Source organism: Triticum urartu, chromosome 3A (assembly GCF_056163025.1).
Source record: "Triticum urartu cultivar PI428250 chromosome 3A, HENAU_Tu73, whole genome shotgun sequence".
Classification (NCBI taxonomy): Eukaryota; Viridiplantae; Streptophyta; class Magnoliopsida; order Poales; family Poaceae; genus Triticum; species Triticum urartu.
In genome coordinates, this window is record NC_141875.1 from 669,814,798 (window position 1) to 669,839,818 (window position 25,021).

Consider the following 25,021-nt stretch of genomic DNA (forward strand, 5'->3'; position numbering starts at 1 on the left):
AAGATACTATCAGGTACTAAGTTCATGATAAATTTAAGTTCAATTAATCATATTACTTAAGAACTCCCACTTAGATAGACATCCCTCTAATCTTCTAAGTGATTACGTGATCCAAATCAACTAAACCATAACCGATCATCACGTGAGATGGAGTAGCTTTCAATGGTGAACATCGTTTATGTTGATCATATCTACTATATGATTCACGCTCGACCTTTCGGTCTCCGTGTTCCGAGGCCATATCTGCATATGCTAGGCTCGTCAAGTTTAACCTGAGTATTCTGCGTGTGCAAAACTGGCTTACACCCGTTGTAGATGGACGTAGAGCTTATCACACCCGATCATCACGTGGTGTCTGGGCACGACGAACTTTGGCAACGGTGCATACTCAGGGAGAACACTTCTTGATAATTTTAGTGAGAGATCATCTTATAATGCTACCGTCAATCAAAGCAAGATAAGATGCATAAAAGGATAAACATCACATGCAATCAATATAAGTGATATGATATGGCCATCATCATCTTGTGCTTGTGATCTCCATCTCCGAAGCACCGTCATGATCACCATCGTCACCGGTGCGACACCTTGATCTCCATCGTAGCATCGTTGTCGTCTCGCCAATCTTATGCTTCCACGACTATCACTACAGTTTAGTAATAAAGTAAAGCATTACATCGCGATTGCATTGCATACAATAAAGCGACAACCATATGGCTCCTGCCAGTTGCCGATAACTCGGTTACAAAACATGATCATCTCATACAATAGAATTCAGCATCATGCCTTGACCATATCACATCACAACATGCCCTGCAAAAACAAGTTAGACGTCCTCTACTTTGTTGTTGCATGTTTTACGTGGCTGCTACGGGCTTAAGTAAGAACCAATCTCACCTACGCATCAAAACCACAACGATAGTTTGTCAAATAAACTCCGTTTTAACCTTCGCAAGGACCGGGCGTAGCCATACTTGGTTCAACTAAAGTTGGAGAGACAGCCGCCCGCAAGCCATCTATGTGCAAAGCACGTCGAGGGAACCGGTCTCGCGTAAGCGTACGCGTAAGGTTGGTCCGGGTCGTCTCGTCCAACAATACCGCCGAACCAAAGTATGACATGCTGGTAGGCAGTATGACTTGTATCGTCCACAACTCACTTGTGTTCTACTCGTGCATATAACATCAACATAAATAACCTGGCTCTGAAACCACTGTTGGGTTTCGTAGTAATTTCAAAATTTTCCTACGCACACGCAAGATCATGTGATGCATAGCAACGAGGGGGAGAGTGTTGTCTACGTACCCAACGCAGACCGACTGCGGAAGCGATGACACGACGTAGAGGAAGTAGTCGTACGTCTTCACGATCCAACCGATCAAGTACCGAAACTACGGCACCTCCGAGTTCGAGCACACGTTCAGCTCGATGACGATCCCCGGACTCCGATCCAGCAAAGTGTCGGGGAAGAGTTCCGTCAACACGACGGCGTGGTGACGATCTTGATGTACTACAGCAGCAGGGCTTCGCCTAAACTCCGCTACAGTATTATCGAGGTATATGGTGGCAGGGGGCACCGCACACGGCTAAGGAATAGATCACGTGGATCAACTTGTGTGTTCTAGGGTGCCTCTACTTAAGTATATAAAGGAGCCAAGGGGGGAGGGGGGCCGGCCAGGGAGAGAGGCGCAGGAGGAGTCCTACTCCTTCCGGGAGTAGGACTCCCCCCCCCCAATCCTATTCCAACTAGGATTCCCCAAGGGGGGGGGGAAGAGAGAGAGGGGGGCCGGCCACCTTCTCCTAGTCCTAATAGGACTAGGGGAGGGGGAAGTGGCGCAGCCACCTTGGCCTGCCCCTTTCTCCTTTCCACTAAGGCCCATGAAGGCCCATATGGCTCCCGGGGGGTTCCGGTAACCTCCCGGTAACCCGGTAAAATCCCGATTTTACCCGGAACACTTCCGATGTCCAAACATAGGCTTCCAATATATCAATCTTTACGTCTCGACCATTTCGAGACTCCTTGTCATGTCCGTGATCACATCCGGGACTCCGAACAACCTTCGGTACATCAAAATACATAAACTCATAATGTAACTGTCATCGTAACCTTAAGCGTGCGGACCCTACGGGTTCGAGAATAATGTAGACATGACCGAGACATGTCTCCGGTCAATAACCAATAGCGGGACCTGGATGCCCATATTGGCTCCTACATATTCTACAAAGATCTTTATCGGTCAGATCGCATAACAACATACGTTGTTCCCTTTGTCATCAGTATGTTACTTGCCCGAGATTCGATCGTCGGTATCCAATACCTAGTTCAATCTCGTTACCGGCAAGTCTCTTTACTCGTTCCGTAAAACATCATCTCACACTAACATATTAGTTGTAATGCTTGCAAGGCTTATGTGATGTGTATTACTGAGAGGGCCCAGAGATACCTCTCCGACAATCGGAGTGACAAATCCTAATCTCGAAATACGCCAACCCAACATCTACCTTTGGAGACACCTGTAATGCTCCTTTATAATCACCCAGTTACGTTGTGACGTTTGGTAGCACCCAAAGTGTTCCTCCGGTAAACGGGAGTTGCATAATCTCATAGTCATAGGAACATGTATAAGTCATGAAGAAAGCAATAGCAACATACTAAACGATCGGGTGCTAAGCTAATGGAATGGGTCATGTCAATCAGATCATTCAACTAATGATGTGACCTCGTTAATCAAATAACAACTCATTGTTCATGGTCAGGAAACATGACCATCTTTGATTAACGAGCTAGTCAAGTAGAGGCATACTAGTGACACTTTGTTTGTCTATGTATTCACACATGTATTACGTTTCCGGTTAATACAATTCTAGCATGAATAATAAACATTTATCATGATTATAAGGAAATAAATAATAACTTTATTATTGCCTCTAGGGCATATTTCCTTCATCTTGATGTTGAGTTCACTCGATGTTCTATAGATGAACTGGAGGAAGCTCTGAAGAAGAAGGATCAAGATCTTGCCGAAGCACAAAAGGAGGCCTCGAGCAAAACGAAGCTTGCAGAAGAGAAACTGGCTTCGGTCGGAACTCTTGAATAGGAGAACTCCAGAGTGAAAACTGCTCTCGAAACAGCTAATCGAGAGGTCAGTCGACTGAAGAAAGAAAAGATGGACTCGCCAAGAAGCTGTTCGTCATGCTCGAAGGTAATTATTCTGACCCGGCTGTCTTGTAGTTACCAAGCCCGCGTAAGGCCACTGTCTTATTCTTGAATCGCATTTGCAGAATTCTGCCAGAGCTTCAAAGAGGAAACCAGTCGAGTGGAGCCAGGCTTGGATCCCGCCAATTCTCTCGTGAAGGACGAGGCTGCTATGAACGTGCTCCGACTGGAGTCTCGTGTTACCAGCATTGCTGACTATCTTGCTCGGCTGAAGGTTGCGATGTCGCGGATTGACACATCACTCTGGCCTGGAACGACGCTTCAGAATGACCTCGAGTCCCTGATGGTTCGACTGGATGAAGTCCCGGGTCGAGTGGCGGAATGGAAGAAATCTTCTGCCAGATGTGGTGCTGATGTCGCTCTGTCTCTGGTCCGCGTCCATTGCAAGGAGGCGCGAGAAGAAAAGCTGGCCACCATCCAAGTTGCCAATACCAGGAAGCACAGCTTTCAAGACTTCATGGAGACTTTCATTGCTGCTGCTACTCGTATTGCAGACGGGATCGACTTGGACGAGTTCGTCACCCCTTCCAGTCCTCCGCTTGAGGAATGAAAAACTTTTATGCTTCACTTTAAATTTGCCTCGGAATGCCGAGTGGATTCTGTAACCGTTAAACTCTATCAAGCCGAGGGCTCGAGTACTTTGATCTGAGGTCTTGGACCTTTGGGTTTTATCCGAACTTGATTTATCGTTGAATATCTTCGGGAATTTTTATATACTTAGGCAAGTACTTGGACTGCAGCTAAGCCCCCGAGTGGGAGGTTTGCTCTCCACTCGGTAGGATTTTCAAACACTTAGGCGAGCACTGGGCTGCAGCTAAGCCTCCGAGTGGGAGTCTGGCTCACCACTCGGTAGGATTTTCAAACACTTAGGCGAGCACTGGGCTGCAGCTAAGCCCCCAAGTGGGAGGTTTGCTCTCCACTCGGTAGGATTTTCAAACACTTAGGTGAGTACTTGGACTGCAGCTAACCCCCGAGTGGGAGGTTTGCTCTCCACTCGGTAGGATTTTTATATACTTAGGCGAGCACTGGGCTGCAGCTAAGCCCCCGAGTGGGAGTCTGGCTTGCCACTCGGTAGGATTTTTTGCAAACTTAGGCGAAACGGATTCGCAGCTAAGCTACCCACTGGGGGATTTCGTACGCAAACAAAAGTGACAGCAATTACAGGAAGAACTGGGACACTCTTGTCTTTGATAAAAATAAACTACAGAAGTTTTTCTTATTACACCTCATCCGAGTGAGAATTCAAGTGTAAAATGGGTGGAGTAGTTCCGCATTCCAAGCTCGTGGCTCGTCGATCCGGTGACCAACGTTGTAGAGATGATATGCTCCATTGTGGAGGACTCTGGTGATGATGAAGGGGCCTTCCCAAGTAGGAGCAAGTTTGTGTGGTTTCTGCTGATCCACTCGGAGGACCAAATCTCCTTCTTGGAAGGCTCGGCTCTTCACATTTCTGGCATGGAATCGATGCAAGTCTTGCTGATAGATGGTCGATCTGATCATAGCCATTTCCCTCTCCTCCTCTAGGAGGTCGACTGCGTCTTGCCGGGCTTGCTCTGCTTCTTCTTCGTTATAAAGCTCGACTCTGGGGGCGTTGTGAAGTAGATCACTCGGCAGGACGGCTTCGGCTCCGTAAACCAGAAAGAATGGCGTTCTTCCAGTCGACCGGTTCGGGGTGGTCCTCAGTCCCCACAAAACTGACGGAAGCTCGTGGACCCAAGCGCCTGCTGCGTGCTTGAGATCACGCATCAGTCAAGGCTTCAGTCCTTTGAGAATTAGACCATTTGCTCTTTCAGCTTGTCCATTCGACTGGGGATGCACGACCGACGCGTAGTCGACTCGTGTGCCTTGAGAGGCGCAAAAAGCTCTGAACTTGTCTGAATCGAAGTTTGACCCATTGTCAGTGATGATGCTATGCGGGACCCCATGTCTGAATATCAACTCTCTGACGAAACTGATAGCAGTGCTAGCATCAAGATTTTTGATAGGCTTGGCTTCAATCCATTTGGTAAACTTGTCGACTGCCACAAGCACATGTGTGAATCCGCTCCTGCCTGTTCTCAGTGGACCAACCATGTCCAGTCCCCAAACAGCGAAGGGCCAGACGAGTGGAATGGTCCTCAGAGCTGATGCTGGCTTGTGCGACATGTTGGAGTAGAACTGGCAGCCTTCACACTTGTCGACTATCTCTTTCGCCATTTCGTTTGCCCTGGGCCAGTAAAAACCCGCTCGGTATGCTTTGGCCATGATGGTCCGAGAGGACGCATGGTGACCACAGGTCCCCGAGTGGATATCATCAAGGATTATCTGACCTTCTTCTGGCGTTATGCACTTCTGACCGATTCCAGTTGCACTTTCTCTATACAACTGTCCTTTAATGACTGTGAAAGCTTTAGATCGACGGATGATCTGTCGAGCCTCTTCTTCGTCCTCTGGAAGTTCTTTCCTCAAGATATACGCGATGTATGGTATCGTCCAGTCGGGAGTGATTGCCAAGACTTCCATGACTAGGTCGACCACAGCAGGAATTTCGACTTCCGTCGGATCTGTGGCACTTTTCGGTTGCAGGGCTTCTTCTGTAAAAGGATCCTCCTGGACTGACGGCGAGCGGATGTGCTCCAAAAACACATTGCTGGGAATGGCTTCTCTCTTGGAGCCTATCTCTGCCAGATCATCAGCTGCTTGATTTTTCAGTCGGGGGATGTGATGAAGCTCTAACCCCTCGAATTTCTTTTCTAGCTTTCTTACTGCGTTGCAGTAGCCAGTCATAGCTGGGCTTCTGACGTCCCACTCCTTCATCACCTGATTAACCACCAAATCTGAGTCGCCGTAGACCATGAGGCGCCGGACGCCGAGTGAAATGGCCATGCGCAACCCATACAAGAGTGCTTCATATTGTGCTTCATTATTGGAGGAATCGAAGTGAATCTGGAGAACATATCTGAGCTTATCTCCTCGGGGGGAGACCAATACTACCCCAGCACTGGAACCATTCAGCATCTTAGATCCATCGAAGAACATGGTCCAGTGCTCTGAGTGAACTTGAGTCGGAAGCTGCTGTTCAATCCACTCGGCAACGAAATCTGCAATTGCTTGGGACTTGATAGCCTTCTTTGCTTCAAACTTGATATCTAGGGGAAGGAGTTCAATCGCCCACTTCGCCACTCGACCAGCTGCATCTCTGTTGTGCAAAATCTCTGACAGTGGAGCGTCGCTGACGACTGTAATGGAATGGTCAGAGAAGTAGTGTGCAACCTTCTTCGTGGTCATGTAAATCCCATATACAAGCTTCTGGTAATGGGGATATCTTTGCTTCGAAGGAGTCAAAACTTCAGACACATAATATACTGGGCGCTGAACTCTGAAGGCCTTTCCTTCTTCTTCCCGCTCGACCGTAAGTACTGTACTGACAACTTGTCCCGTGGCCACAATGTAAAGCAGCAGAGGCTCTTTACTGATTGGGGCAGCAAGCACCGGCTGGGTGGAGAGCAGAGCTTTGAGCTCTGCGAACGCTGCATCAGCTTCTGGAGTCCACTCGAACTTGTCAGACTTCTTCATCAGTCGGTAAAGAGGCAACGCCTTTTCACCGAGACGAGAAATGAATCGACTTAGAGCGGCCAAGCAACCTGTAAGCTTCTAGACATCGTGTACACGCACAGGGCGCTTCATCCGGAATATGGCGCCAACTTTCTCGGGATTGGCGTTGATTCCTCGTTCGGAAACGAGAAAACCGAGTAACTTTCCACCTGGAACTCCGAATGTGCACTTTGATGGATTGAGCTTGATATCATATCTCCTGAGGTTAGCAAAGGTTTCGGCAAGGTCAGTCAGTAGGTCGGAACCTTTCCATGACTTAACCACAATATCATCCATGTATGCTTCTATGTTCCGACTGATCTGAGTGAGCAAACACTTCTGAATCATCCTCATGAACGTGGCTCCAGCATTCTTGAGGCCGAAGGGCATGGTGATATAACAGAAGCACCCGAATGGGGTGATGAAAGCCGTTTTGATCTCGTTGGGTCCATACAGACGGATCTGATGGTACCCTGAATAAGCATCTAGAAAAGACAAACGCTCACACCCCGCGGTCGAGTCAACTACCTGGTCGATGCAGGGGAGAGGGAAATGATCTTTCAGGCAGGCCCGATTGATATTTTTAAAGTCAATGCACATGCGAAGTGACTTGTCCTTCTTGGGGACCATGACAACATTGGCGAGCTACTCGGAGTGGTAAATCTCTCGGATGAACTCCGCTGCTAAGAGCCGAGCCACCTCCTCGCCAATAGCTTTCCTCTTCTGGACGACGGACCGTCGAAGATGTTCTTTCACAGGCTTGAACTTCGGGTCGACTCGTAGACGGTGCTCAGCCAGCCCCCTGGGAACTCCAGGCATGTCAGAAGGCTTCCATGCGAAGATGTCCCAGTTCTCACGGAGGAACTGGATGAGCGCTTCTTCCTATTTGGAGTCGAGCGTCGTTGAGATGTGAGTCGGAGCAGCATCGGGGTCGGTCGGGTGAATGTGAACTGTCTTAGTTTCACAGGACGACTGAAAAGCTGATTCTGAAGCTGGCTTCTTGGCTCGCAGCAATTCACTCGGATCAGCAGTCTTCTGGTACTCTTGCAGTTCGACTACTAACATCTGAGCATCAGCGATCTTTGATCCTTTCTGAAAACACTCCTCTGCTTTCTTCCGATTGCCTGTAACGGTGATCACACCTCTGGGGCCGGGCATCTTCAACTTGAGATACACATAGCACGGTCGAGCCATGAAGCGTGCATAAGCTGGCCGGCCCAGAATAGCATGATAAGCACTTTGGAAGTCCACAACCTCAAATGTCAACTTTTCCTTGCGGTAATTCTTTGAATCACCGAAAACCACATCGAGAGAAATCTGGCCGAGTGACTCCGCTTTCTTTCCAGGAATGACTCCATGGAAACTCATGTTGCTGGCACTGAGTCTGGACATCGGAATGCCCATCCCTTTCAATGTTCTGCATACAGTATGTTCAAGCCGCTGCCACCATCCATCAGGACTTTGGTCAGTCGAGTGCCTTCGACAATTGGATCGACCACCAGAGCTTGCCTCCCAGGGGTGGCAATGTGCGCAGGGTGATCGGACTGGTCGAACGTGATGGCAGTCTGAGACCACTTCAGGTAGCTGGGTGTTGCCGGGGCAACCATATTCACTTCACGGTTAATGACTTTCAGTTGACTTTTGCTTTCGACATCAGCAAAAATCATCAAGGTGGAATTGACTTGGGGGTATCCATCGTCACTATCTTCTTTGTCCTCAACTCTGTCTGAGTCTTTTTCCTTGTCTTTGGACTGCTTGCCCTGAAACTGCTGGATCAGGAGCCGGCACTGTCGAGTGGTATGCTTTGGGTAGATAAGGTTACCCTCTTCATCATTTCCATCTTGATCCTTGACTTTCTTGGGCTTCCAGGGCCCCTTGGGTTTTCCCTTGAATTTTCCCTGGGTTACGGCCAGGGCCTCCCCAGGAGCGGCTGGCTCGGCCTTCCGCTTCTGCTTCCGACTGGAATTGCCTCCGGTTTCCTGGGCGACTGCTTTCTTCTTGCCACTCTGGAGTCGATCTTCATCTTCTCCGTTAGCGTATTTGGTGGCAATTTCCATCATCCGATTCAGAGACATTTCTCCGGTCCGACCGAACTTCAGGTTCAGCTCTCTGTTCTTGACGCCTTCTTTAAAGGCACAAACTGCTTGGTGATCCGGTATGTTCTCAACTGTGTGATGCAAAGTGATCCACCTCTGTATGTAATCCCTCAGAGTTTCACTTGGTTTCTGCACGCAAGACCGCAATTCTGTAAGGCCTGCTGGTCGCTTGCATGTTCCTTCAAAGGTCGTGACAAACACTCGAGAGAGATCCTCCCAAGTGTAGATGCTGCTGGGTGCTAACTGATTCAGCCACGCTCTGGCTGAGCCCTCTAACAGGAGAGGCAAATGCTTCATAGCCACCTCATCATTGCCGCCACCAATCTGGACAGCCACTCGGTAGTCTTCGAGCCAAGTGTCAGGCTTAGACTCGCCGGTGAACTTGCTGACTCCAGTCGCCAACCGAAAGTTGGGAGGAATCACTGCGGCCCTGATGGCTCGACTGAAACACTCTGGCCCTGAAACACGTACTCTGCTGCCGGCAGGCGCATCCCTGTCGTGGCCTTCTCGGTGAGCTCTGTTCCTGTCAACCAGACCCTGAACGAGGATGGATCTCGCATCAAAGCCTGGGTCCCTGGGGTCGACTGGAACTCTCCGCCCAACACTATGAGTGTGTCTGTCATCCTGCTGTCGAGGCGCATATGATCCACTCCTCGGGGGAGGGGTTGGCAGTCGACGCCGATCAAACCAGTGATCATACTGCTCATTTCTTCTGTACTGATTGTGCCGGTCTCCGCGTCCCTCACGCCTCGGGGGCGATCTTGGGCTGTGAGCCGACTGGACTGTATCTGTTGCAACGGATCGACTGTGGATCCTATTCCGCGACTGAGAAACAACGGAATTCTGGTTCCCCGTTGCCCGGAGCAACGCTCTGATTTGCAACAAGCCCCTGCCAGCCTCCGACTAGGAGGGCTGAATCGATTCTGCTATACGGGCCGTGGCTGCCAAATTCTGAACTGGGGTTCGATATACCTGCGTAGGCGGGAAGAGCTGACGTCGACTGGACTCGGGAGCTCACTGACGCGCTTGCTCGTCGAGTATCCGCTAGAGATTCTCCAGTCGAGTGCGCTCGGCCAAGTTAGCCAAGCGCGCGTCCTCCAAGGCCCGGGCCTCGGGGGTTTCTCCGACGATAGGAGTGCGGAGTGCATCCATGTTCCGGCGGCGAAGCTCCTCTCGCTGCAATGACGTGAGAGGTTCGGGGAGATACTCATCGTGGGGATGCGACAGGTCGCCTCCACCCGCGCTTCAATCGGTGCGAGGGAAACCGGGAGGACTGTGTGTTCCATCGACCGCCAGAACCTCAGCCGCCGGGTCGCTGCTGCCGCACTCGGATGCGGTCTCCGCGGAGCCAGTCGAACAGGCCGTAGAGGGATTCGTCAGGCTCGATTGCCCCGACTTGTGGGGCTGCCGACTGGCGGGCCACGGCATGCCTCACCCACCTCTGAAGTCTCGACCGGCCGGAGCGCTTGCGCCGGTGGGAGACAGGGCGGGAAGATGACACGGGAGCCGACCGATACTGGGTCGATGGCTGCCGCAGGAGGACGCCACGAACACATGCGCGGAAGTGCGTCGCACCGCGGACGGGGAGGGCGTCGATGTCGAGCGGAGCCTCCTGAATCCAAGCGGAGTTGTCGGTGATGAACGTGAGTGCGCCGAGACGGATCTCGTGGCCCTCCACCAAATCTCCACATGAAAACATGATCAAAGGGATCGGAAAAATCGCAACTTCTCAACCTAGGCGCTAAGACTCCTGCCCCAAGGTGGGCGCCAACTGTCGTGGTTCTAACTCTGACAGTGAGGTAGGGGGGTATGTATGAAGAGGCTAGATCTCAGCTATGGAGAAGCTGTAAATACACCAGGATGTACGAGTTCAGGCCCTTCGCGGAGGAAGTAACAGCCCTACGTCTCGGTGCCCGGAGGTGGTCGACTAGATTATGTGTGTATGAATTACAGGGGTGCCAACCAACCCCTGCTACTGAGGAGGGGGTGGCTTATATAGAGTTCGCCATACCCCTCCGGTCCTCAGTAACGCAGGGTTAAAATACATTAAGACTGGGCGTTACTGGTAACGTCCCTATTAAAGTGCTATGATGACCATAAAGACTACTTAATGGCCGACCGTTTGCTTGAGGAGTGACTTTAGATCTCTTGTCAGTCGAGTGGTTGGTCTTCGTAGTCGAGTGGTAGCTTCCTGGTCGAGTGTCTTGAATCCGTCGAGTGGGATACCTTCAAGTCGATTGAGAGGTGACTTCTTCCAGGGATGTCCTTGGGTAGGGCTCTTAGGACAGGTCCATGCCCCTACCCTAGGTACATAGCTTCATCATTAGCCCCCGAATGGATCGAGGTTCGAGTGGGGAAGGATTTGGGGGTCCTTCTGACTTGTTCTTAGCGTTATACGAATGTCTTGTACAGGATCAATCGTCACGGATGACGTTGTCAACTTCTTTCGGTCACCTTGATCCATTCTTGGTCTCTCATCGAGTGAATTTCCTTACTTGTGGAATACCGAGTGCCGGCACGAGCGGGCTCTTCGGTTTGATGAGTTGTTCTGCAGCCCGCGGATTTCGCGGGATTCGAATTTCGGGAAGCGAGCGGGACGGGGGCGGCCGAAGTAATCGGATGGGATAGGATGGAAGCTCCTCGATCTCCGCGCCACCTTTTTCGCCACATACCGCACGCGCACCTATTGCAGGATTTGACGGGACCGCCTGGGCCTACCGGTCAGCCACTCGGAAGCGGCTCCTTATAAGTTGCCGGCTCAGGGCTCCCCAACAGTGTGCTCTCGCCTTTCCTTCTCCCCCCGCAAGGTCCTCCGCTACCTCCGCTCTCACCCTAGCGCCGTAGGCCCGTTCGAGCCTCGCCGGCGACGATGGTGAAGGACAAGACGTCAGCTTTGGAGCGCGCGAAGAAGGTGGCGGTGCAGGGGAAGGGAAAGAAGTCTGCTCGGGGCGGATCTTCCTCGAGGACTGCTTTGCCCAGGGATTGGATCTAGGGCGACTGGATGCCCTCGGTGATTCGGCAGGAAGATCTTGGTGACATGGTCGAGGGGGGAGTCATTCCCCACGAAGCTGCGCGTCTCCCGGGGGGAGAAGTCGAACCCCAACCTCGTGACGGTGAGTGCGTCCTCCTCGCCACCCGTATCGATCGCGGATTTTCTCTACCTCCTCATCCTTTTTTCCGGAGCTTTTTGAACTTCTTCGGAGCAGAGCTCCACCATTTCACTCCCAATTCCATCATGTATCTTGCGGCTTTCGTTTCCTTGTGCGAAAGTTTCTTGGGTTGCCGCCCTCATTGGGGACTCTTTAAACACATCTTCACTTGCCGTTCCCAATCGGTAAAGAAAGCCAAGTCGAGTGACGAACGGACGCAAGTGATCCAGCTATGCGGGGGCCTGGCGATCCAGATGAGGGGTAAAAGTTCTTTCCCGTCTATCACTTTTCCCGAGTCGGTCCGTGGTTGGCAGTCGACCTGGTTTTATTGCCAAGACCAGGTGACCCCAGGGCAGTCGACTGGTCTTCCCCCTTTCTCTCTGGACGGAGCTCAAAAGCCTGCCTCTCTAAAAGTGCTGCCGGAGGAAAAGGCGCAAGTCAAGGTGCTGGTTGGTCGAGTGGTTCAGCTTGTCCGAGACGGCGTGACCGGCATGGACCTGCTGGAGGTCTTCCTTCGGAGGCGCATCCAACGGCTTCAGGCTCGTGACCACCCTATGTGGCTGTACTCGGGTCTCGACGACACCACTCGGGTTCACCCAGAGGAGGTCACCGACGAGATGCTGGAAGGGTGGCTGTCGAGCATCACAAGGAACAAAGACAACCCCCGAGGAGCCAGGAGGGTTGTCCCGCTTGACAGTACACACGAGGTGGACCAGGTCTGACCTTGTGTTCCCGACTGAGATCTTGCTTTCTTCATTTGCTCTCTTTGAATCGGTCGACTGACTTTTGACTTGTCTGCTATTCTCCAGGAAACTACAGAGATGTACTCGACACCCAACGGAGCACAGGGGCAGGCCGAGGAAGGGGAGGCGAGCGGAGGTGAAAGCGGAGACGAACAGGAGGAGTGGGAGTCTGATGGCGAAGGAGAGGGAGACGACGGCGTCGACTCCAGCGAAGAGGAGGAGGAGGAGGAAGCTGGACCTCCCCGCTCGGAAAGGCGATCCAAGCTTACACACGACCCTGCGCGGGAACGTGGTAAGGCGACTGCTCCCGTTGGGCAGTCGTCGAAGCGCCCTTGGACCTCTTCTCCAGCGCCGACTGAGAAAGCTCCCAAGCACCCCCGCGCGGCGCCGTCCAAGCCACCCAAGGCTCTGCCCAAGATGAGGATGACTGTCCCCACCATTTCTGGGTAATGATAGAACTTGTTCTCCTTTGTCGACCGTGGACGGATCCTTGGTCGATCCACTGCACCGACTGACGGTCTTTCAAAATTTGCAGTGCTGCACCCCCGCGCGGCGCCGTCGAAGCCACCCAAGGCTCTGCCCAAGATGAGGATGACTGTCCCCACCATTTCTGGGTAATGATAGAACTTGTTCTCCTTTGTCGACCGTGGACGGATCCTTGGTCGATCCACTGCGCCGACTGACGGTCTTTCAAAATTTGCAGTGCTGCTACTTCTGAGATCTCCGCCAAGGACGACGATCGAGAGATTGAAGATGCTGTTACTTCCAACCCTGGTATGATTACTGATGTTGTTATGCAGTCTGACCGATAAAGATCTTCGTAGAATATGTAGGAACCAATATGGGCATCCAGGTCCCGCTATTGGTTATTGACCAGAGAGGTGTCTCGGTCATGTCTACATAGTTCTCGAACCCATAGGGTCCTCACGCTTAACGTTCGTTGACGATATAGTATTATAAGAGTTATGTATGTTGTTGACCGAATGTTGTTCGGAGTCCCGGATGAGATCACGGACATGACGAGGAGCTCCGGAGGTAAAGATTCATATATTGGATGATATGGTTTGGCCAAGGGGTCAGGCCCATGGGGCTATAAGTCGGAGCAAAATGAGTTTTGCGGAGGCCAGGGGGCCAAACGCCGGAGACCCATGGCGTCTGAGCCAGACGCCAAGGATTGTGGCGTTTGGTCCTCGAGTCCGAGTGGGACTCTTGCCTTTTGGGCAAAACCGACTTTGAGGAGGCTTTTGCTCCAAGTTTCGACCCCGGGTATCAACATATAAATAGAGGGGCAGGGCTAGCACCAAAGACACATCAAGAAACACCAAGCTGTGTGCCGGCAACCCCATCCCCTCTAGTTTATCCTCCGTCATAGTTTTCGTAGTGCTTAGGTGAAGCCCTGCGGAGATTGTTCTTCACCAACACCGTCACCACGCCATCGTGCTGCCGGAACTCATCTACTACTTCGCCCCTCTTGCTGGATCGAGAAGGCGAGGATGTCACCGAGCCGAACGTGTGCAGAACTTGGAGGTGCCGTGCTTTCGGTACTTGGATCGGTCGGATCGCGAAGACGTACGACTACATCAACCGCGTTGATATAACGCTTCCGCGAATGGTCTATGAGGGTACGTAGACAACACTCTCCCCTCTCGTTGCTATGCATCACCATGATCCTGCGTGTGCGTAGGAAATTTTTGAAATTACTACGTTCCCCAACAGTGGCATCCGAGCCAGATTTTATGCGTAGATGTCATATGCACGAGTAGGACACAAGTGAGTTGTGGGCGATATAAGTCATACTGCCTACCAGCATGTCATACTTTGGTTCGGCGGTATTGTTGGACGAGACGACCCGGACCAACCTTACGCGTACGCTTACGCGAGACCGGTTCCCTCGACGTGCTTTGCACATAGATGGCTTGCGGGCGACTGTCTCTCCAACTTTAGTTGAACCAAGTATGGCTACGCCCGGTCCTTGCGAAGGTTAAAACAGAGTTTATTTGACAAACTATCGTTGTGGTTTTGATGCGTAGGTGAGATTGGTTCTTACTTAAGCCCGTAGCAGCCACGTAAAACATGCAACAACAAAGTAGAGGACGTCTAACTTGTTTTTGCAGGGCATGTTGTGATGTGATATGGTCAAGGCATGATGCTGAATTCTATTGTATGAGATTATCATGTTTTGTAACCGAGTTATCGGCAACTGGCAGGAGCCATATGGTTGTCGCTTTATTGTATGCAATGCAATCGCGATGTAATGCTTTGGTTCGGCGGTATTGTTGGATGAAGCGGCCCGGACCGACATTACGCGTACGCTTACGCGAGACTGGTTCTACCGACGTGCTTTGCACACAGGTGGCTGGCGGGTGTCAGTTTCTCCAACTTTAGTTGAACCGAGTGTGGCTACGCCCGGTCCTTGCGAAGGTTAAAACAACACCAACTTGGCAAACTATCGTTGTGGTTTTGATGCGTAGGTAAGAACGGTTCTTGCTAAGCCCAGTAGCAGCCACGTAAAACTTGGAACAACAAAGTAGAGGACGTCTAACTTGTTTTTGCAGGGCATGTTGTGATGTGATATGGTCAAGACATGATGCGAAATTTTATTGTATGAGATGATCATGTTTTGTAACCGAGTTATCGGCAACTGGCAGGAGCCATATGGTTGTCGCTTTATTGTATGCAATGCAATCGCCCTGTAATGCTTTAATTTATCACTAAGCGGTATAGCGATAGTCGTAGAAGCATAAGATTGGCGAGATGACAACGATGCTACGATGGAGATCATGGTGTCGTGTCGGTGACGATGGTGATCATGACGGTGCTTCGGAGATGGAGATCACAAGCACAAGATGATGATGGCCATATCATATCACTTATATTGATTGCATGTGATGTTTATCTTTTATGCATCTTATTTTGCTTAGATCGACAGTAGCATTATAAGATGATCTCTCACTAAATTATCAAGGTATAAGTGTTCTCCCTGAGTATGCACCGTTGCGAAAGTTCTTCGTGCTGGGACACCATGTGACGATCGGGTGTGATAGGCTCTATGTTCAAATACAACGGGTGCAAAATAGTTGCACACGCGGAATACTCAGGTTAAACTTGACGAGCCTAGCATATAACAGATATGGCCTCGGAACATTGAGACCGAAAGGTCGAGTGTGAATCATATAGTAGATATGATCAACATAGTGATGTTCACCATTGACACTACTCCATCTCACGTGATGATTGGACATGGTTTAGTTGATTTGGATCACATGATCACTTAGATGATTAGAGGGATGTCTATCTAAGTGGGAGTTCTTAAGTAATATGATTAATTGAACTTTAATTTATCATGAACTTAGTCCTGGTAGTATTAGCATATCTATGTTGTAGATCAATAGCTCGCAATGTTGCTCCCCGTTTATTATGTTCCTAGAGAAAAACTATGTTGAAAAATGTTAGTAGCAATGATGCGGATTGGATCCGTGATCTGAGGATTATCCTCATTGTTTAAGAATTATGTCCTTGATGCACCGCTAGGTGACAGACCTATTGCAGGAGCAGATGCAGACGTTATGAACGTTTGGCTAGCTTAATATGATGACTACTTGATAGTTTAGTGCACCATGCTTAACGGCTTAGAATCGGGACTTCCAAGACGTTTTGAACGTCATGGACCATATGAGATGTTCCAGGAGTTGAAGTTAATATTTCAAGCAAATACCCGAGTTGAGAGATATGAAGTCTCCAACAAGTTCTATATCTAAAAGATGGAGGAGAATAACTCAAGCAGTGAGCATGTGCTCAGATTGTCTGGGTATTACAATGGCTTGAATCAAGTGGGAGTTAATCTTCCAGATAAAATAGTGATTGACAGAATTCTCTAGTCACCATCACCAAGTTAGTAGAACTTCGTGATGAACTATAATATGCAAGGGATAACGGAAACGATTCCCAAGCCCTTCGTGATGTTGAAATCGACGAAGGTAGAAATCAAGAAAAATATCAAGTGTTGATGGTAAACAAAAACCACTAGTTTCAAGTAAAGGGACAAAGGAAAGAAAGGGGAACTTCAAGAAGAACGGCAAGCAAGTTGCTGCTCAAGTGAAAAACCCCAAGTCTGGACCTAAGCCTGAAACTGAGTGCTTCTACTGCAAAGGGACTGGTCACTAGAAGCGGAACTACCCCAAGTAATTGGCGGGTAAGAAGGATGGGAAAGTGAACAAAGGTATATTTGATATACATGTTATTGATGTGTACTTTACTAGTGTTTATAGCAACCCCTCAGTATTTGATACTAGTTCAGTTGCTAAGAATAGTAACTCGAAACGGGAGTTGTAGAATGAACAGAGAATAGTTAAAAGTGAAGTGACGATGTGTATTGGAAATGGTTCCAAGATTGATATGATCATCATCGCACACTCCCTATACTTTCGGGATTAGTGTTAAACCTAAAATAAATGTTCTTTAGTGTTTGCGTTGAGCATGAATATGATTGGATCATGTTTATTGTAATAGGGTTATTCATGTAAGTTGGAGAATAATTGTTGTTCTGTTTACATGAATAAAACCTTCTATGGTCATACACCCAATGAAAATGTTTTGTTGGATCTCGATCGTGGTGATACACATTTTCGTAATATTGAAGCCAAAAGATGCAAAGTTAATAATGATAGTGCAACATATTTGTGGCACTGCCGTTTAGGTCATATTGGTGTAAAGCGCATGAAGAAAATCCATGCTGATGGCTTTTGGAATCACTTGATTATGAATCAGTTGATGCTTACGAACCATGCCTCATGGGCAAGATGACTAAGGCTCCGTTCTCCGGAACAATGGAGAGAGCAACAGATTTGTTGGAAATCATACATACTGATGTATGTGGTCCGATGAATATTGAGGCTCGCGGCAGGTATCATTATTTTCCGATCTTCACAGATGATTTGAGCAGATATGAGTATATCTACTTGATGAAACATGAGTCTGAAACATTTGAAAAGTTCAAATAATTTCAGAGTGAAGTGGAGAATCATCGTAACAAACATAAAAGTTTCTACGATATGATCGCAGAAGTAAAATATTTGAGTTACGAGTTTGGCCTTCAGTTAAAACAATGTGAAATAGTTTCACTACTCACGCCACCTGGAACACCACAGTGTAATGGTGTGTCCGAACGTCATAACCGTACTTTATTAGATATATGGTGCGATCTATGATGTTTCTTACCGATTAACCACTATAGTTTTGGGGTTATGCATTAGAGACAGCTGCATTCACGTTAAAAGGGCACCATCTAAATCCGTTGAGACCACACCGTATGAACTGTGGTTTGGCAAGAAACCAAAGTTGTCATTTCTTAAAATTTGGGGTTACAATGCTTATAAGAAAATGTTTCATCCCGATAAGTTCAAACCCAAATCGGAGAAATGCGTCTTCATAGGATACCCAAAGGAGACTGTTGGTTACACCTTCCAATCACAGATCTGAAGGCAAAATATTCGTTGCTAAGAATGGATCCTTTCTAGAGAAGAAGTTTCTCTCGAAAGAAGTGAGTGGGAGAAAAGTAGAACTTGAGGAGGTAACTGTACCTGCTCCTTTATTGGAAAGTAGTTCATCACAGAAATCTGTTCGTGTGACTACTACACCAATTAGTGAGGAAGCTAATGATGATGATCATGTAACTTCAGATCAAGTTCCTACCGAACCTCGTAGGTAAACCAGAGTGAGATCCGCACCAGAGTAGTACGGTAATCCTGTTCTGGAGGTCATGTTACTTGACCATGACGAGCCTACGAACTATGAAGAAGCAATGATGAGCCCAGATTCCGCGAAATGGCTTGAGGCCATGAAATCTGAGATGAGATCCATGTATAAGAACAAAGTATGGACTTTGATTGAGTTGCCCAATGATCGGCGAGCCATTGAGATTAAATGGATCTTCAAGAGGAAGACGGACGCTGATATTAGTGCTAGTATCTACAAAGCTAGAATTGTCGCAAAAAGGTTTTCGACAAGTTTAAGGTGTTGACTACGATGAGAGTTTCTCACTCGTATCTATGCTTAAATTTGTCCGAATCATGTTAGCAATTGCCGCATTTTATGAAATCTGGCAAATGGATAAACAAAACTGCATTCCTTAATAGATTTATTAAAGAAGAGTTGTATATGATGCAACCAGAAGGTTTTGTCAATCCTAAAGGTACTAACAAAATATGCAAGCTCCAGCGATCCATCTATGGACTGGTGCAAGCATCTCGGAGTTGGAATATACGCTTTGATAAGTTGATCAAAGCATATAGTTTTATACAGACTTGCGGTGAAGCCTCTATTTACAAGAAAGTGAGTGGGAGCACTACAACATTTCTGATAAGTATATGTGAATGACATATTGTTGATCGGAGATAATGTAGAATTATTCTGCAAAGCATAAAGGAATGTTTGAAAGGAGTTTTTCAAAGAAAGACCTCGGTGAAGCTGCTTACATATTGAGCATCAAGATCTATAGAGATAGATCAACACGCTTGATAAGTTTTTTCAATGAGTACATACCTTGACAAGATTTTGAAGTAGTTCAAAATGGAACAGTCAAAGAAGGAGTTCTTGCATGTGTTACATGGTGTGAAGTTGAGTAAGACTCAAAACCCGACCACGGCAAAAGATAGAGAGAGAATGAAAGTCATTCCCTATGCCTCAGCCATAGTTTCTATAAAGTATGCCATGCTGTGTACCAGACCTATTGTATACCCTGCCCTGAGTTTGGCAAGGGAGTACAATAGTGATCTAGGAGTAGATCACTGGACATTGGTCAAAATTATCCTTAGTGGAATAAGGATATGTTTCTCGATTATGGAGGTGACAAAAGGTTCGTCGTAAAGGTTTACGTCGATGCAAGTTTTGACACTGATCCAGATGACTCAAAATCTCAATCTGGATACATATTGAAAGTGGGAGCAATTAGCTAGAGTAGCTCCGTGCAGAGCATTGTTGGCATAGAAATTTGCAAATACATACGGATCTGAATGTGGCAGACCCATTGACTAAACTTCCCTCACAAGCAAAACATGATCACACCTTAGTACTCTTTGGGTATTAATCACATAGCGATGTGAACTAGATTATTGACTCTAGTAAACCCTTTGGGTGTTGGTCACATGACGATGTGAACTATGGGTGTTAATCACATAGTGATGTAAACTATTGATGTTAAATCACATGGTGATGTGAACTAGATTATTGGCTCTAGTGCAAGTGGGAGACTGAAGGAAATATGCCCTAGAGGCAATAATAAAGTTATTATTTATTTCCTTATTTCATGATAAATGTTTATTATTCATGTTAGAATTGTGTTAACCGGAAACATAATACATGTGTAAATACATAGACAAACAGAGTGTCACTAGTATGCCTCTACTTGACTAGCTCGTTGAATCAAAGATGGTTAAGTTTCCTAGCCATAGACATGAGTTGTCATTTGATTAATGGGGTCACATCATTAGAGAATGATGTGCTTGACTTGACCCATTCCATTAGCATAGCACTTGATCGTTTAGTTTGTTGCTATTGCTTTCTCATGACTTATACATGTTCCTATGACTGAGATTATGCAACTCCCATTTACCGGAGGAACACTTTGTGTGCTACCAAATGTCACAACATAACTGGGTGATTATAAAGGTGCTCTACCTGTGTCTCCGAAGGTACTTGTTGGGTTGGCGTATTTCGAGATTATGATTTGTCACTCCGATTGTCGGAGAGGTATCTCTAGGCCCTCTCGGTAATGCACATCACTATAAGCCTTGCAAGCATTGCAACTAATGAGTTAGTTGCGAGATGATGTATTACGGAACGAGTAAAGAGACTTGCCGGTAACGAGATTGAACTAGGTATTGAGATACCGACGATCGAATCTCGGGCAAGTAACATACCGATGACAAAGGGAACAACGTATGTTGTTATGCAGTCTGACCGATAAAGATCTTCGTAGAATATGTAGGAACCAATATGGGCATCCAGGTCCCGCTATTGGTTATTGACCAGAGAGGTGTCTCGGTCATGTCTACATAGTTCTCGAACCCGTAGGGTCCGCACGCTTAACGTTCGTTGACGATATAGTATTATAAGAGTTATGTATGTTGGTGACCGAATGTTGTTCGGAGTCCCAGAAGAGATCACGGACATGACGAGGAGCTCCGGAATGGTCCGGAGGTAAAGATTCATATATTGGATGATATGGTTTGGCCAAGGGGTCAGGCCCATGGGGCTATAAGTCGGAGCAAAATGAGTTTTGCGGAGGCCAGGGGGCCAAACGCCAGAGATCCTGGCGTCTGGCCCTGGGCCAGACACCGAGGCCCATGGCGTCTGGGCCAGACGCCAACGATTGTGGCGTTTGGTCCTCGTGTCCGAGTGGGACTCTTGCCTTTCGGGCAAAACCGACTTTGAGGAGGCTTTTGCTCCAAGTTTCGACCCCAGGGATCAACATATAAATAGAGGGGCAGGGCTAGCACCAAGGACACATCAAGAAACACCAAGCCGTGTGCCGGCAACCCCATCTCCTCTAGTTTATCCTCCTTCATAGTTTTCGTAGTGCTTAGGCGAAGCCCTGCGGAGATTGTTCTTCACTAACACCGTCACCACGCTGTCGTGCTGCCGGAACTCATCTACTACTTCGCCCCTCTTGCTGGATCGAGAAGGCGAGGACGTCACCGAGCCGAATGTGTGCAGAACTTGGATGTGCCGTGCTTTCGGTACTTGGATCGATCGGATCGTGAAGATGTACGACTACATCAACCGCGTTGATATAACGCTTCCGCGAATGGTCTACGAGGGTACGTAGACAACACTCTCCCCTCTCGTTGCTATGCATCACCATGATCCTGCATGTGCGTAGGAAAATTTTGAAATTAATACGTTCCCCAACATACACTCCCCGGGGTGTTCCGGTAACCCCCCGGTACTCTGGTATATGTCCGAAACCTCCCGAAACACTTCCGGTGTCCGGACATAGTCGTCCAATATATCGATCCTTATGTCTCGACCATTTCGAGACTCCTTGTCATGTCCGTGATCATATCCGGGACTCCGAACTACCTTCGGTACATCAAAACACAAAAACACATAATACCGATCGTCACAGAACTTTAAGCGTGCGGACCCTACGGGTTCGAGAACTATGTAGACATGACCGAGACATGTCTCCGGTCAATAACCAATAGCGGAACCTGGATGCTCATATTGGTTCCTACATATTCTACAAAGATCTTTATCGATCAAACCGCATAACAACATACGTTGCTCCCTTTGTCATCGGTATGTTACTTGCCCGAGATTCGATCGTCGGTATCTCAATACCTAGCTCAATCTCGTTACCGGCAAGTCTCTTTACTCGTTCCATAGTGCATCATTCCGTAACTAACTCATTAGTCACATTGCTTGCAAGGCTTATAGTGATGTGCATTACCGAGAGGGCCCAGAGATACCTCCCCGACAATTGGAGTGACAAATCCTATTCTTGATCTATGCCAACTCTAAGAACACCATCGGAGACACCTGTAGATCACCTTTATAATCACCCAGTTACGTTGTGACGTTTGGTAGCACACAAAGTGTTTCTCCGGTATTCGGGAGTTGCATAATCTCATAGTCATAGCAACATGTATAAGTCATGGAGAAAGCAATAGCAGTAAACTAAATGATCAAGTGCTAAGCTAACGAAATGGGTCAAGTCAATCACATCATTCTTCTAATGATGTGACCCCGTTAATGAAATGAAAACTCATGTCCATGGCTAGGAAATTCAACCATCATTGATCAACGAGCTAGTCAAGTAGAGGCATACTAGTGACACTATGTTTATCTATGTATTCACACATGTATTATGTTTCCGGTTAATACAATTATAGCATGAATAATAAGATTTATCATGATATGAGGAAATAAATAATAACTTTATTATTGCCTTTAGGGCATATTTCTTTTATAGACTGCTTGCCGAACACACTGACAATCTAGATGAGGAGATCTGGAAGTATATAAAGGATAGGAAACTGTTGCAAACAGCCGTTTTGCTACTGTCAGCTCAAGGACATATCCGTGCAGGGTATTCCTCCTGCAATAGAAATGGTAATGTTGGGGTTCATGGGTTTTCTACTATCATTGATCGCCTTGTTGAACAGATTGATAGCATAAAATTGGGGATGGGTCGAGACGAAAAGGAAAAGCTGAATTTGGAGGCCCAGGGTGAACATTTGTACAATACATTATTGCTTGGTCAAATAATTTTCCAAGCTGGTAAAGCTCTTGATTCTTACATTCAGACACATAAAGAGGTGCCTGAAACAAAGGTTCTTCAACACATTTCACAGATTCTCAATGATCATGGTTTTTTCGCCACCGGAGGAGTCATCCGCATTGGAAACCTCTCCCCTTACGAATGGTGGCCAGTGCCCAATGGTGAGAAGATTGTCGAAACTAAGGCAACTGCAGAAACGCCTAATGCAGATAAAAAGCGTTTCAGAAATAGACCATGCAGACGTTGGGAGCGTGAATGCACATGGAATAGTTACTTTCCATATTGGAGATCAGTGTTAGCATTGCGGTCTCCCATAAAAGTGTATCCAGCCCATGCACAAACTGATGAATTGCCTCCGCCTAAATTTGATCGAATACAGGACTCGGTGAGTAAGTTTGGCAAACTATCTACTACTTCGGTCCCAAAAGGTAATGCCTGTTTGCTGGCAAGAGAAATTCCACAAGTCACAAATATGCATCGATCCAGAAGGCTATTTGGTACTGTTGCATTGACGATGTTGAAAGTATTAAAGAATGCATGAGAAGAAATGTGGCCGTACATTTAGCCTCAACTTGGTTATTGAGTGCAAGTTTTCGTCCATCTATACATGACCTGACAAACATTTCCTTGTTATAACTAGCCTATACCCGCGCGGTGGCATGCCGCGCATTGCTTATATTTATGGTATAGATTAATAGCATGTGAATATTATTATGTGTTTCTTTCGTTAATTTATTAGTTTTTGTAAGTTTGTTATTCCGAGTTTTAATTCAGTAGGATGATCGAATGATTCTAATAGCGTGTTGTTTGTGGGATTTCATTTATTTTATAAACTAGGACAAATAAATTACCTGAAAAAACGGCAACATTATCTAGAAGTAGATAAGATAGCATAGGTGTTGTACAGACAAACTGAAATTAGTGGAAATTCATACACTCGGTACGGTATGACCCATAGCAGTAATTTTGCATTTCTTAAATTAATCTTCATCATCTGATGAGGTCATTATGCTGTCAATTGTGTTTTCCATGTTTGCAGGAGTGCTGGTTGCTTGGTCCACAGTTTCTTCCATTTATATTTCTACAGAATATGCTTTCCATCGAGCGTAGTCTTGTTCTAGTTCTCGTTCTGGCTGTTCTAACTTCTATGTATAAGAGATGTTCTTCACTTCTGTTGGTGATGGAATATCAGGGTGAAAACAAAGACCTGGAGGTCGAGGCATCCAGTGCTAATTAGGAGTTGCTCGTTTTTTCCATGTATTGAAAGCGCTCGTCCAGAATATGGTTGGGAATAAGATTGGTATCTGGAACATACTTATTTCTCAACCTAACCATGTCATGGTCAGAGAAGCTAAAACAAGTTTAAAACCACTTGCAACTTGAAGTTGAAAGGCTCCTCTTATTACTCAAAATGGCAGGAGGAAGGGGTTCAATTTGGCATAGTGAGCTCGTGAACAGCATTAGCCAAATGGGGGACATTCTGATGGCAAAAGCTTAAAAATCCGTCTAATGAAGCAAAAATAACTTGACCAGGCATTAACTTACAGAACTTATACATGGTCAGGTTTGGAGTTGACGGCGGTCAAGCTAACAAATCTCAGACCATGAGAACACCTGAGAGGGTCAAGTTTGCTAACCTATTGGACATTTTAGTGGTCCTTCCCTGCAGAAGATAGAAGAGGAACACATAAAGTCGAGTACCATGGAGAGGACACATTTTGATTAGCTTAAATATTTCTAGAAACCTGATAACAATAAACAACCGAAAGGAAAAAAAGAGAAATGATTTCACAAGAAGGGAGATAAAGATAGCGATCCATAGTGATACTGTCAATATAGAAGAACCTCTACACATGCATATCTCCACAAAACACGTGATACTATATTGAGTAGTCTGCCACATTAGTTAGAGCATCTCTGGCAGATCCTGTAAAAAGGACCATCCGGCAAAATGACCACCGATTTA

General features: G+C 47.3%; 1 pseudogene; it reads left to right on the forward strand.

Moving 5' to 3' along the window:
* The window catches only part of LOC147981327 (meiotic drive suppressor JIEYAO-like), an 81,087-nt pseudogene extending 57,491 nt beyond the window's left edge, over positions 1-23,596 (forward strand).
* Positions 23,597-25,021: the final 1,425 nt, after the last annotated feature.